General features: G+C 45.4%; 1 non-coding gene across 1 annotated transcript; it reads left to right on the top strand.

The window, feature by feature from the left end:
* The first annotated feature begins 13,051 nt into the window (after nucleotides 1-13,051).
* Nucleotides 13,052-13,134, top strand: Trnas-uga (transfer RNA serine (anticodon UGA)). The gene has a single exon. It is a non-coding gene; the product is annotated as a tRNA-Ser (tRNA).
* The last annotated feature ends 2,648 nt before the right edge of the window (nucleotides 13,135-15,782 follow it).

The following is a 15,782-nucleotide window of genomic DNA, read 5'->3' as shown; positions in this document are numbered from 1 at the left end:
CTATTCGTGAAGCTTTTGTCAGGAGGTAGCACTGTTTGTCAGTTTTCTTTGACATGGAAAAGGCATATGATACCGCATGGCGATAAGGTATCTTGCAGGACCTGTATTCCTTGGGTATAAGGGGTCGTCTTTTGAAATGCATCGCTGATTTCCTTCAGCAACGAACATTTAGAGTTCAACTGGGAACTACTTTATCCCGTACATTTGTGCAGGAGAATGGTGTCCCGCAGGGATCCGTTCTTAGCGTCACATTATTCGTGGTCAAAATTAACTGTATAGCCAGTGTCATTTCACCTTCCATATCATATTCTCTATATGTGGATGACATCCAAATATCCTGTTGTTCGGCAAGCTTGTCAAGATGTGAACGACAGATGCAGCTGTGTATAAATAACATGGCCAAATGGTCTTCACTAAACCGGTTTAAATTCTCCACAGAGAAAACAGTGTGTGTCCACTTCGTGAGAATGAGAGGAGCATTTCCACAACCCACACTCAAATTTAATGGGCAAGATATCTCTGTAAAATTGGAGAGCAAATTTCTTGGCGTCATATTCGACTCTAAACTCACCTTCAAGTCCCATATCCAAAGCTTGAAGGTTAAGTACAGTCGATGAAGTTAGTGAAAATTCTCGCACACAAGTCATGGGGTGCGGACCAGGAAACTTTGCGACGTGTGTATACCTCTTGCATTCGTTCAAAGATAGATTACGGATATGTCATATATGGCTCCGCCCGTCAGTCTGTATTGGAAATTTTAGACCCTGTCCACCACCAGGGGCTTAGGCTCGTACTCGATGCATTCCGAACCTCGCCGGTCGAAAGTCTATATGTTGAATCACATGAATGTTCCTTGAACAGACGGCGATTTTACCTTGGGGCATCATACGCCCTAAGAATAAAGAAGCTACCCAAAACAACCAGCTTTAACCTGCGTTACAAAAACACGGTTCAAACAGATGTTTATTAACAGGCCTTCGGTTATCCCTGCTTTCTCAATGCGAATTGAGAGGGATATTGAGCAGCACGAATTTTCTTCTTTTAATTCCCAAGTTGTAGAGTGTGGTAAGAGGGTCCCACCTTGGGAACCACTTCCAAAGTCTGATACCACATTGACAAAATACAGTAAACAGAAAACTTCTGCACGAGTAGTACAACAAGAATTCGAACACTTCAGAGAAAGCTTTGGAAGTCACACCGAAATTTACACAGATGGGTCAAGCTGTAGTGCAGGAGTGACTTGTGCCATGATTTCTGGCACATGCACAGAGTCACATCGTATTAACAACGCAGCATCTATCTTTACAGCAGAGCTTTATGCCATCATCTTGGCACTCCAGTACATTCTTCGTGGTTGCATAAAGTCTTCGGTAATATATACGGATTCCTGGAGTTCCATCAGTGCCATTTGTAGCAAGCATCCACAAAATAATTTTCTTGTTCAACGTGCACAATTCTTAATCAGTGCAGCACAGAAGAAGGGCTACTCTGTAATTCTCTGCTGGGTGCCCAGCCATACAGGCATATCGGGGAATGATTTGGTAGACCAGGCTGCTAGAGCTGCTACTGCAAAAGATATTACTCTGTTTGAAATACCTCAGGAAGATATCAGATGTGCACTCAAGAAATCTCTCTATAAAAACTGGCAGAATTTCTGGGATACGCAGACACACAACAAGCTCCATCTCATTAAACCCCAGATTCAAAGCCATGGAACTTTCCCAGAAAACCGATTGTCATGCGTTATACGAACAAGATTACGCATTGGTCATAGATTCTTGACCCATGCATTTTTGTTTGATGGAGACGAGCCTCCTCAGTGTACGCACTGTGGTGAGCTTCTCTCCGTCCTGCATATACTCATCACCTGTTCATACCATGAACCTAATCGTCAGCACCATTTCAGAGAGTTTTATAGACAGTTTTTACCTCTTCACCCAGCGCTGTTGCTCGGTGATGAGGCTATCGTCCCTTTTAACAGAGTTCTTAATTTCTTGGAAGACACTGACATGGTCAGTCTTCTGTAATTTTATACAGCTGTTTTATGCATTTGTAAATATGCTTTTAATTTACTTCATATATAATTTTAACGATCCTATCACTCTCCATGCACAGTTTTAAGTAGTCGTAATTTCACCATAGATTTGGCGCACTATGACCTTAGTTGTCCGTGCCCCATAAAAACACGAATCATCATCATCACGAACTGCACAAAGAACACCGGAGCTTACCTGTATCATATCAGTTTTTTTTTCTTTTTTTACATTCAAACTCAAGCTGATAGATGTGTTGTTCTGCAAACTTATAAACCCGAGCTGTTCGGCCGTTGTATCTGCTTCGTGTCCCATGCTCAGGCTTTTATCATAATGAATTTCGTCCACCAGCTTTCCTGCGTCTACACCATTCTGTCATAAACGTAGACCTATATCTGGGACTGCGTAGTACTATGTGAAAATCATGAGTAATGTGGATTGTGCATCTTTTTAAGTCCTTAGTTACATATTCTACAAATATAGGTGGGACAAATTCCTCGATGGTGAGTGCTTGGCAAGCATAGGCGAAGTATGAGATGTTGCGAGTGCATGTCAATCCCCAAGTGATCATACCTACACGGGATCTACTGAGAGTCACTGCAATTGGTCCTTGGATTATGGAAGATGTATTGTACTCGAGACATGTCTCTCACTAAGTTAGTTCCCATCAAGTGTCTCAAAGTCAATAATTTCAGTCGCAAAAGACATCTAAATTCTTGTTCTGATGGCTGTTCTGATCTGTCCCCCATATTCGTCTCTTCCGAAAGAGTCACGGATATGTGACAAGTGATAGCTCGGTTTGGAGTAAGCAAACATGGTAAAGGAAGAATGTAACGCTCACAAAAAGAGCCGACTACTGGCTACTGGCAAACATTCATAGTGCTCGCTCCATTCATTAATAAATCATTACTCCACCGGCTCTCACACCCTCTTTGTAAATCTGAGTAAAACGTTTGAGACCAGAGATATCCAACTGTATGCATTCAGGCTTTATTCTTCAGTCAGGTTTCGCTCAGAGCTCGTAGGTCTACGGCACCTGGGAGTCACATTGTACTCGTATTTCGAGCCTATCCGAGAATATTCTGCCATGCGCCGAAAACGCGCCGCTCTTGGCGGTTTCCCGTCTTCCGTATTGATGGGGAAATAATACTCGATTCCTTTCGCCTTACTCAAAAGCGCAACGCAACTTGCTCATTCTGACACAGCACTGCGTGATGAGAGAACACGCTACTTTGGAAAATGTAGCACAATCGCCACAAGTGGCGCTGACTGCCGTAAAAAATAGTGCCCCCTGGCACAGGTTGCGCGAGCGTACGTAAGGAATAGCGTGGTGGTTTCAACGGGGATTTCACTTTCCAATTCAAATAATGGTAGCTGACATGGTACTGCATATTCGGATTTTTTCGGGATATTCCGAATTCGAAAAAAATCATTAGGGGGCTGTTTTTCGTCATTTTTCGGGAAATGCCGAAACCCACAAACCGTAGTGCTTTAACCTCTGTACAAGAGTTGCTTTGGTAGCAACGTGGAAGATGACTACAGGTTATGCATTAACCTGTGTACAAGGGTTATTCAGAATACATATAACATTGTTACCTCTAAAAACAGAGGTAAAAAGTTTTCTGCAAGTTTTTTACTTCTATTTATGGGTTACGCACTTTAGACGGTGATTCCCCTAAGGCAGACAGCTGGGCCTCCTCTAGTCAACATGTTCGATACCTCTCGCGTACGGGCATCTCCCTCCAGTGGACAAGAACCCTGGTGCCGTGAGTGTTCGTACCGGATAGGTTTCAGTGTAATATGTACAAAGATGGTGACAGTCGGTGTCTGTAGCCCATTCTTTACTTTGTTCCCTAAGCTGCTTCCAAATCTCTCTACACTTGGTTACAGCTGATTTTGAGTTAAGTGGTTCTTTTCACGACATTGACAATAAAATTAACGACAAACAAAATTAAGCAAACCCATTGGTCGAAAACATTGCAGCCTCGTTGGCAGCTGTAGTTCGTTCAGGGCGGTGACATCACAACACGTAAGGGCTTGTAACGAGCACGATAGCCTCAACGAGGAAGCTAAACGAGGAGCAGAGATTGTGACCACAGCAAAGCGTCGATAAGGTTCCTCGTTTCGTTATTCCTATCGACTCGCTGACGTTGACTGCCAAGGGAAGATGGCGGAAGGATCCTTCAATTGGGCAATTACACAAGCGGCTTACCGTGCCCCACGCACCCGAAGGCGTCAGAATGCCTTTCAATTGGACGAGACAGATTTCGTGAAGTTGTTCCGTCTGTCAAAAAACGCTGTCCGCACCGTTTGTGAGGTCCTGCGACCGTACATCACACCGTCTTCATAGGAGCTTTGCCCATGGAAACGAAGGTACGTGAGCCGCTGTCACACTTTGAAATGGTGCACTTAGCACATCAGAATGCAATGTAGCGCACGGAAACCTTCACAGGCTTGTGTGATCTAGATCCTTTTTATATGCGTTTTTGTAACACAAAATCAAGCACTTCTGCTCTAACACTGCACTGTCTTGCTAAGACTAACGATGCGGAGGGTGTCTAGCCTGAGAGAGGTGCAGAAGCGTTCGCTTAGACTAGGATAGGTTAGAAGTCTTCTGTCTGTGCTGTTTTGTGTTGATGTTCTTTCGCTACAAAAGGCCCAGTGATCCGGGTACCGAACTGCACCCAATATTTTCTCGTAATTCAGGAATTACTCGACACTTACAGGTTACTGTTCTTTCTCTGCAGGTACTTTGCGCATTGCATTTCTACGGTTCGGGTAGCTTTCAAACACCCGCTGGGAACCAGTTCGAAATTGGGCTTCCACAAAGCACGTCCAGTCGCTGTATTCGGCAAGTAACAAATGCGATACAGCAGTCGGCGCTGGTTCGACGTTGGACTAAATTCCCCATTGATTCTGCAACCATGTGGGGCATAAAAGACTACTTCTACGAAACCTACTGGTATGGTAACCTACCACAACTGATCTCTATAGTATAGGCTGGATCGCGCATAGGGTGCTCCACAGCGTGGTCACCGGCCGCCATATTGGTGGGCTCAACGCATTCTGTCGTCTGCATTTAGTTCAAGCGGGGCTGCCTGTATTTTTTAAAATTTACTTTAAACTAATGGGCATGTCATGCCAGTTTGTTGCAGCTTTGAGTACACTTCACACGAACAGAGAAAGAGGGATAATTTTTCACAGGTAAGCTCTTTATTCTGAAGAAAAATCTATTTAATCGTATCGCATGCATCTGACAACTCGGACTTGTTTGCATTGCTACTTCGCTGGTGTCATCACGTACTAAGAAAGTATGTGTGGCTGCTCCTATAAATCTTAAGACCATGTATTTTCTATAAACAATGCGCTTGTGCTTGCAGGTTCCCCTCACAGTCGCTCAGCTGTGCCGAAGAAGCGGATGCAGAACCTGCGCCAATCCGTGTATTCACACGAGCGACGTCCTCACGGAATATTCTAGTGGAAGAAAAGGCGAAAACACTGCGCTCACAGAGCCAGAGTTCCGTGCCGTGTCATGTTGAGCATTCACACGGTGCGGAATATTGGGAGAGGCGTACTGCGCATTTAGCAGACGACACCGTCAACGTGTTTTCCTGTCGTCTGCTACGGAATATCTTGTGGCTGCGTAGCAGGATATTCCCCACGGTTAACAGTGTATGTGAAGACACGACGTTGAGCGCTCGCGCTGACGTGACAGCAGAAAGCTATGACGCTTTTCGCATCTTCCGCTTCTGGGGGAATGTCGCTCGTGTGAATACACGGTGTATGCCAATTTGTTCCACTATTCTTTTAACTTGTGAGGTACAGTGGAAGTAAATAAACTGCTGTGTTAACCTCGTATGTGCAGTCGCTCCTACAGCGTGTGTGATAAAAGTCATGCATGTGCATGCTCTTCGTGCACAGCGCTTCGAATTTCTGTAATGAAATACGCTGACAGCTGAACAACTGCAAAGCACTCGTGACAATAAGGTTATTTCAAGATGAGGAATGGGAAGTTTCATGTCCAGGGTCTATACTCCACCCCATTGCTGGTGGTGATGTGGTGAATAGAATAGCCCCTTCAGAATAAGGATCGAGGTCTTATTGCAGAACACACACAGAGACACTCGTCGAACATAATACGATAATGGAAAAAGTAAAACGAGAACCGTACAATACCAAACCACAAAATAACGAACGAGAACCGCGGAACACCAGACGAAAACCGAACAAACGAAAACAAACAAAAAATATAAAAACGGAAGTACCTTACAATAACAAACAGTGTGAAACCTTTCTGAGCAAAAATAATTTATTTTATAGGTTGCCATTCACCAAATTCATCTTCATGGGTTATGCGCCCTGTGCACGACAGTTACGACCCCCTATTCGGAATACAGGCAGCGGAGAAGAAAAATAAGGCAATTACCATTAAAAACTACCGGAACACGGCTAAAGCACGTTAGGAATACATCAGCACACTGCTTCCTAAGAAAGATGCGTGCTAATCAGCAATGAGGAGCATTTAAAGCGGAATAAATACTCCAAATCAAATCGCTTCCCATTGTTTCCTATGGGAGCAGCCGGCGCCAGTGGGCCCTCCAACATGGCGGCCGGTTGCCGCACCTCTCTCCCACGCGCCCCTCTCCTATGCGCGATCCAGCCTTTATACATAGAGATCAGTGCCTACTACAGGTTTTCAGGTATCATTGGTGCAATTGATTACACTCATGTACCAGTCATGGCCCCAGCTACAGATGAATTCCTGTATGTAAACCGAAAAGGTTACCACTCGATGTATGTCCAACTGGTACGTATGATGAGGCCCTCCCTATATACCCATGCACTTCTGTCGAGGGCTCCTTAGGCACCATGTTCTTCTAACTATACCCATTGTCATTGTTGTAGCGTTGTGAAGCCGAGATGTGAACTAATCATAGATACTGCATTAGAAGAAGCTTTAACAGTTATTTTTCTCCCAAACACCAAACAAGAAAAAAATCCAAACTTTCTTCGCTTGCACTGCTACCGCTGCAAGGATACCTGAAAGAACAGTTGTAACACCAAATAACTACAACATAACAGATTATGAACTTTCATTCTACAGATTTGCACGTCCGAGATTGAAATTCTGAATGTCAACGCCTAATACCTTGGGAGCGCACACGACTCCTTCATATGGAGGAATTCAGCAGTGCGGGAAGCTCTTGCAAGCAATCCAATCCCGACTTCGAAGTCCTGGCTGATTGGTAATAGTGACGTCGTTACGCTGGGGCAAACGTAATGCACTATGTTTTCTTTATAGGAGACAGTGGGTACCCTCTCGAGCCATGGCTGTTGGTATCATATACTCCGAATCCGAGACAGCACATGACTCGTACAAGGAAAATTTCAACATACGGCACAAGAAAGCACGGGCTATAATGGAGCAGTGCAACGGCCTTCTGAAAAGCCGGTTTCGGTGCCTTCACAGCCACAGAGTGCTGCATTACGCACCAAGTGTGGTGGGACAAATTGTGAACGCGTGTGCAATACTTTACAACATTTGTCTGAGTGAGGGATTAAGGTTAGAAGACGAAATTGAAGTGGACAGCGAAATGTTCAACACATCGGCCAATCATAATGAAAGGGAAGAGAATTCCCGTTCCGCAGGTGCAAGAGTTCGTGACCATATCGCTAGACAGCTCGCTGGAGAATAGATGGACTAAAGGTATCCGGGACGCATTTCCTAGTCATCATCCACCGGGCACTTCACTAGTCATCATTGCTACGGTGTTGTCATGAACACTTAAGCCGAATTAAATGCCCCGAATTAAATGTGTATGGTAGTTTTCGACCTTTCTTTCATTTAGGGGATGAAGTGTTGATTGGTGAATGTCAACAGCAAAGCATTCTATACATTTCATCAGCTACATTCAACAGTTAAACATTCTCTCTCTCTCTCTCTCTCTCTCTATATATATATATATAAGTAAAATAATAAGACGTGGACGACAGATTACAGGAAAGTTAACAAAAACTAGTTTTAAATAAACTAGTTTTTGTCAACTTTCCTGTAATCTGTCGTCCACGTCTTCTTATTTTGCTTTTATTCAACTTCGCAGCCGTCTTATATATCGACCTCTTCAACCTATATATATATATATATATATATATATATATATATATATAATTGAAGAAAAATAGCATAGGCTCTTTGGCTGCACGTTGAACATATGTTTATAAGTCCCAAACGTCGCCACACCAGCATTGGACAGCTGTTTCGGCCTTATTGGGCCTTCATCAGCAATGCGTAGGTGGGCGACGTTTGAGCGAGTGGCGTCGGAAGGTCACGTGGAACGTGATGTCCTCCCGTCAGGGTGAGTGACTCACCTCTGAAAGCCCAGTGCGAAGCCAGTAAAGTATTAATTGAAGAAAAATAGCATAGGCTCTTTGGCTGCACGTTGAACATATGTTTATAAGTCCCAAACGTCGCCACACCAGCATTGGACAGGGTGAGCACCGTCAGGGTGAGTGACTCACCCTGACGGGAGGAGATCACGTTCCACGTGACCTTCCGACGCCACTCGCTCAAACGTCGCCCACCTACGCATTGCTGATGAAGGCCCAATAAGGGCGAAACAGCTGTCCAATGCTAGTGTGGCGACGTTTGGGACTTATAAACATATGTTCAACGTGCAGCCAAAGAGCCTATGCTTTTTTTCTTCACTTAATACTTTACTGGTTTCGCACTGGGCTTTCAGAGGTGAGTCACTCACCCTGACGGGAGGACATCACGTTCCACGTGACCTTCCGACGCCACTCGCTCAAACGTCGCCCACCTACGCATTGCTGATGAAGGCCCAATAAGGCCGAAACAGTTGTCCAATGCTGGTGTGGCGACGTTTGGGACTTATAAACATATGTTCAACGCGCAGCCAAAGAGCCTATGCTATTTTTCTTCAATTAATACTTTACTGGCTTCGCACTGGGCTTTCAGAGGTGAGTCACTCACCCTGACGGGAGGGCATCACGTTCCACGTGACCTTCCGACGCCACTCGCTCAAACGTCGCCCACCGACGCATTGCTGATGAAGGCCCAATAAGGCCGAAACAGCTGTCCAATGCTGGTGTGGCGACGTTTGGGACTTATAAACATATGTTCAACGCGCAGCCAAAGAGCCTATGCTATTTTTCTTCAATTAATACTTTACTGGTTTCGCACTGGGCTTTCAGAGGTGAGTCACTCACCCTGACGGGAGGACATCACGTTCCACGTGACCTTCCGACGCCACTCGCTCAAACGTCGCCCACCTACGCATTGCTGATGAAGGCCCAATAAGGCCGAAACAGCTGTCCAATGCTGGTGTGGCGACGTTTGGGACTTATAAACATATGTTCAACGCGCAGCCAAAGAGCCTATGCTATTTTTCTTCAATTAATACTTTACTGGCTTCGCACTGGGCTTTCAGAGGTGAGTCACTCACCCTGACGGGAGGGCATCACGTTCCACGTGACCTTCCGACGCCACTCGCTCAAACGTCGCCCACCGACGCATTGCTGATGAAGGCCCAATAAGGTCGAAACAGCTATCCAATGCTGGTGTGGCGACGTTTGGGACTTATAAACATATATATATATATATTTCATGAGGTACATTCAACAGCAACGCATTCCGTATATTTCGTTATAGATTCTCCAGAATAGTTCCATAACATTCTGAACAGGATCACTATGGAAAAGTTTTATTTTATTGCAAATTTATAGCCCGCTATTTAGCAAGCTTGACACTAAGGATGCACGTTGTACCTCCATATTTGAGGGGAAAGTTTTCATAAAGGCAATAAAATAAATGGTTATGCTGAAGAGGTCCTTGATTTCTCGGAACTCTTCGGCTGCATCAGCCAAGCAGTTGGCAGCACCCACGAGTGCTGCCAGAGAGCCGGATATTTGTCGTAACTGCGCTTGCGGTTCCCTTTGCAGGCCGATAAAGCTTCGGCCCACCTCGTTTTGATACTGCTGCCTTAGAGCCCCTGCATGTGTTATTTACTGCATCAACACAGAGCCAAATGCAAGCACTACAAAACTTAAAATGTCTCAAACAACTGTATGTAAATTAATCTTACTGATTCTGCTTCTCCTCCGGTGCCTCGACTCGCGTACCTCACTTTGCCCCTCCTGTGGCAGTGGCGGGGACGAAGGAGGGTTGTCCTGTTGAACACTCTCTGCTGCTGTCACTGAGGGGGACAAGATCTCGGTCTCCTGTGATGTAGGGGGGGAGGGATACATTCCCTGCTCCTGTATCACAATACAGTATTATTAAACAGGACACGGAAACATATTTGTTGATAAAACAGATTCAATTGCATCAGAACAAAGAAAGACTAAAGTGTCTGTAGGATACGTACCACCCGCTTAGCCCCATCGTGCATTACTATGCGGCGTAGCTCAGCAGTTGAACCGGTAGCCTGGGCTTGTCCCTCAACACTTACGCCCAGTTCAGACGTTGTGTCCACCCCGACAATGGAAACCTCTCCCAGGAGATCAACTAACACTTCCTCTGCAGGGGTATACTGCTCTTTGGGGGGGAGGCCCAACCCCTGTCCTACTCCTGGATGTCCAGAGATGAGTATGCACTGTATTTGCAATTGCGCAACCCATTCATCTAACTTCTGTCTCATTACGCACAATGTATTTATTATTGTTTTTTGTTCGTCGCATACGTCGGCATCCAGGCACGAAGAAAACGTGCCGTGGTTGTAGCCTACCAGACAGGAGTCACAGTACTCACCTTTTGCCGCCTCTCCGCTGTCTTCACAGCACCTTCCGCAGAGTTAAGGCGCTCCAGTAGTTGCCTCCAATACATCTCGCGCTGTTGCGCAGTATATGCAGGCGAAAATGTGCATCGCAAGAGGTTTTCGTGCTCCTGCATATACTGCACCATTATTTCATACTGCTCGGCTGTTGTCCGAGTAGAGCGACTGGACCACGACATGATGCTTGCACGTTATTTCCACGTTGTTGGAGGGATGGTGGCCTCCCCCTGCTTCTTCTTCGTCATCTCAAAGGATGGCCGTGAGCCACTAGCCCATGCCTAGGCTCGGTTTCACCAACGCTGGTTAACTCTGAACCAAGTTCAAGGGTTGCTAAAACTTGAAGTCAACACTCAACTCTGTTTTATAAACGTTACTTGGTGGCGCGTTGTATGTTTTAGTAACTCCCTTTAGTGAAACGACTAGCGGGCCAAGTAATGGGGCAGGAGGAAGAAGAAGAAGAATACATAAGACGGAAGTTGCATCAGGCTGTCGGAACAAATAATACAATCCTATTGGTCGGAAAATGCAGCCTCGCTCGCAGCCTGCTGTTTGCTCAGAGCGGTGACATCACAACAACGAAGTCTAACGAGGAGCAGAGATTGTGACCACAGCAAAGTATCGATAAAGTTGCTCGTTTCGTTAGCCTGAACGACTCGTTTAGCCGACTCATGTCGTTAGGTTGAACGTGCAAAGCGAGTAAGCCCCTTAAGACCAATTATACCACATAGCACAAATCAGCTTCAACGGGCGCCCCGAAAGCACCAGTCAGCTGCACCTTACCACCTCTTTCTAGCAAACACTCCGATGGGATATACTCAGGACGGAGTACTGTGACGTTAGCCCCCGAATCAACCCTAACGGCTATTACTTTACCGCCTACCACAGTATCTGCCCAGCTGGCGGGATCTTGGGTGTCCACATTCGTAGTCTGCCATACCACTTTAGCAACTAACCTTCGCGCACCGACGCCTGTACCACGACCGTCACCCCTCTGCGTGCTGCGCAATTCCGGTCACTCCTTACTCATGTGCCCCATTCTTCCACATTCGGAACAACGTCTATCATTGGCTCCCTCACGCCTACTATTCCTGGCGAGATCCCTGTGAACCTGACCCTTCTTCCACCGTCTCTTCTAGGGGTCCTCCACCTAGTAACACCTATAGGACTCAGACTTTCCTCGAGGTTTTGCACTGCGGGAACAATATCTTCAAGGCGCAGCCACTGACTAGTTTCTCCTTGCACCAAATGTACTAACGTTTTTTCAGGCATGACTTCCTTCAATTTGTCTGACACTATTAACTTCTTAAAGGACCATGGAAGTGACCCCAAAAATAGTTTTAGTTTTTCGATGCGAAAGAACGATGAACGCAGGTAACCCGCAGAGCACGCGCAAGGCTCTGATCCGCACACGTTTAAAGAACCCTCTCCACATCCGAAGAGCGCCGAAGTGAAGCCGAAGACGGCGTGACGTATCACGGGCTACGGCACGTGACCAGTGACGTCCAACGGCACAGCTGAAACATGTATAAACGGCGCGTGAGCCGAGATGAAAAAACAAAGAAAAAGGCACCGAGCAGCCGTCACGCGGGGCTCATGTCTCTCGCCCACGACTGCTGTTCTCCGCTGTCTTTTGTAAAGTGTATTGCGCAGTGACGTTACGCCGCAGATCGGAAATATTTTCCATGGTGACTCCTTGTGGACAGCTTAACAAATGAAGCAGGATTTCGAGTCATGTTAAATGTCACTTCCATGCTCCTTTAAGGTCCTGAAAAGTCTTCACCTTGCGACTCTCTAGGTAGTAATTGAAAAGAGTTTCTATCCTATAGACTTAAACTGATTCTACGTTTCATCGTTCGATTTCACCGCTGTTGCGAACAGCCGCTTGTACGCGGTAGCTGTCAACCTCAACTACTTCAAAATTAAGGATTTCACATCAGCATATGGAAGTAAATCACTTGTGGATTGCGAAGCCACAAAGATCGCATCTGCTCAGTTAGAAAAGGAAGCAGTCGTGGCCGAGTGGTTAAGGCACTTGACATCCATTGGGGATCCCCCCGCGCAGGTTTGAATCCTGTCGACTGCGTTACTCTGTTTTTATGCTATCATTAGAAATTACAATATCTGTCAAAGTGTGTGACGTGACAAGTGGGAGAGCTCCGGAATAGGGTGTGGCGGTGTAGGGGAAACTGACATTGGCGAAAAAGAGTACAACACGCGAAAGAAGAAGCAGTCGTGGCTGAGTGGTTAGGGCGATGGACTTGAAATCCGTTGGGGATACCCTCGCACAGGTTCGAATACTGTCGACTGCGTTACTCTGTTTTCATTAGGGCTCGGAATCTAACACGGTTTTCCGACTTTCGTTTAAAACGTTTCCGTTTATACGCCGTTTACATTCACGTATAGTCTGGAAATGCTGAGTTGCTGCTAAAGGGCTGGAAAGTTTAAACGTTTTGTTTAATGCGAAACGTTTAAACGTTTTGTTGATGCGAAACGTTTAAGCGTTTTGTGAATGCGAAACGTTTAAACGTGTCGTTAATGTGAAACGTTTAAGCGTTTTGTTAAAATGAAGCGGTTGAACGTTATGTCAAGGTGAAGCGTTTAAACGTCTTGTTAATACGAAACGCAACGCCTTTCGAAACGGATGGCCATTTAAGCAACTTCTTATCTTTTGTTAATGGGAAACATGGACGCGCCAGGCATTATGGGGACAAAGACAGAAGTTGTCCCCGTTATGCCTGGCGCGTCTATGGTTCCCATCAGTAATTACGAACTACGCCACTTTCTCACTGTCTTATAAGTAGCTTATCACTTCAGTTCATGTTAGGCTTTTAAGCCGACCTATCAGTGTTCATTTTCGTCGTACATTTCATTATGAACCGAAGTGTTTCACTACAGTTTTAAACATGTGGAGCTCGTAATGTCGGTGATGACGTTTGAATCTTTTGGGTAGTTTATACTAAAAATTCCGTATTTACCTTCTTTACGCGAGCAGTATTTTGGTGAAAAAACCAACGCGGAAGATTGTCACCTTGAGCGACTACTTTATCCTGAAGCATGTAACCTGCTCTTTCCTACTGGTTCCCACTATTGCACTCTAAAACCAGAACATTTGCCAATTACGCGTTAAGAACCAATCACTGTCCCGAATGATATCATTCTTGCGCCAGAGTGGGAAAAAAGGGATGAGCACGACTTTTGTGGCATGATGCGCTGACGCGAATTCCCACAAAGAGGCGTACAGCTCCCGTTATGAACAAATTGGGATGGAGAAAAGGATAACACCGAGAATTGTAATTCTGCCGGACGATGTCGACGAGATAAAGGTCCGTTTTTGGAGTGTCAACGATCCCAATGCCATGAGTGCACGCGGAGCGGAATTCGGTGTACGCTGCGAACGGGGTCGTGGCAACGCTCTATTAACCACCAAGAAACGGAATAAAATGCGCCCTGCTCTGTGACTGTTCTTTATTAAACATAAGACTGTCACAAACGAGCGGGACAAAGTAACATGCCACGTTAACACTACCCTGAACTGTCTTTCAAGGAAAGTAAGCTGTAGTGTTTAGAGGAGGAAAGAAAACGATTAAACGTCTCCTAAGAAAACGTTTATATATGTATACGTGCCGCTGTACGTTTATGCGAACGAAAACGTTTAAACGTATCCTGGGAAAACGTTTAAATACGTATACGTGATGTTGAACGTATATCTAACAGAACACGTTTAAACGTAATTTAAGAAAACGTTTAATCTGTGAAACGTGTTACAAAACGCGCTTCTTAAGAAAACGTTTAAACGTTTTGAAGTTTAAACGTTTAACATAGAGCTCTAGTCGTAAAGGCTTTTGAGTTCTTGCTATACCGCTGTTTGCAGTGTATAGTTTTTTTGTTTTTTTTTTCTGTGTCAGTGAACTATGATTGAGAGTTCATTATCTTGTTCATTTCATATGTTTACAAAGTGTATATTTTTACCAACAACGTTTTGCTTGAAACTCGCAATTTGCTGCTCTTCTGCAGCATTCTGGGAAATTCATCATTTGTAATGGAAGGACTCACGTGCACTTCTTTCGTGCAGGAGTTGTTCATAGGTTTTCCATGTTAGTTTCCAGTTGGTTTGGTGTGTAAGATATTACTATGGTCCAGGGCAACCCAGCAACGCTCTGCGCTCAAAGCTCTTCTGACATTTCTGGACACCATCGGACTTCGATCGTTATTGTAAAGGGGCTCGTTATTTTATTCCCCCCATTCCACCAAGCACTGGGGTAGAGTATCGCCTGTTGCGATGAAACTCCCAACTCCCCAAGGCCGAAAATAAAGTTGTTGTTGTTGTTTATGGTCCAGGGATTTCCCTACACCCCCTTCAGGGGGGTGTACACCCTCCCTGCATTTTTGCAACACCCCCCTTGAAATTTCTCAGGTGACCCCACCCAACTCGGCCACCAACACGTTCTGGTAGTGAGTCCGGCGCAGCGAATTACATCCTGTGCTCTCAAACTTGGGCTGTAGGACCACAGTCATGCAGATGATCGTATGATGCATTTGTCCAAAATCATTTAAAAGCGACTGTGCAATGCATATATTGCGCGTATGTACGAGCAAAAATGCGTGCGGGCACGCAAACTCAATATGGATCATCAAGAGCCATTTGCGCCCAACTCAACCAAGCGAGGTAGTCTAACGTTTTCACCGTTGATTGCTAGGTGTTCGTTGACAAGATGGTAGTCTCTTAACTTTGTCTGTCGCGTGATTATGCATCTTAATGTTCAAATGCCGTTCACAATGAATCTCTATTCTAATGTTCTAAAGTAATGACATGTACAAATAAACCGGGAAAGCTGTGCAGATATGTCACAGTTGTGCCACGATTCTTTCCGTGCCTAAGAAAAATTCCGTAAGTGGAACCTTCACCAAGCATGGCCCCCCCCCCCCCTTGAAAGCTCGGCACCCCCCCAGAAGTGAA

Source organism: Ornithodoros turicata, chromosome 1, assembly GCF_037126465.1.
Source record: "Ornithodoros turicata isolate Travis chromosome 1, ASM3712646v1, whole genome shotgun sequence".
Lineage (NCBI taxonomy): Eukaryota > Metazoa > Arthropoda > Arachnida > Ixodida > Argasidae > Ornithodoros > Ornithodoros turicata.
Note: the sequence above shows the minus strand (reverse complement) of the source record. Positions and strands in the feature narration are given on the sequence as shown.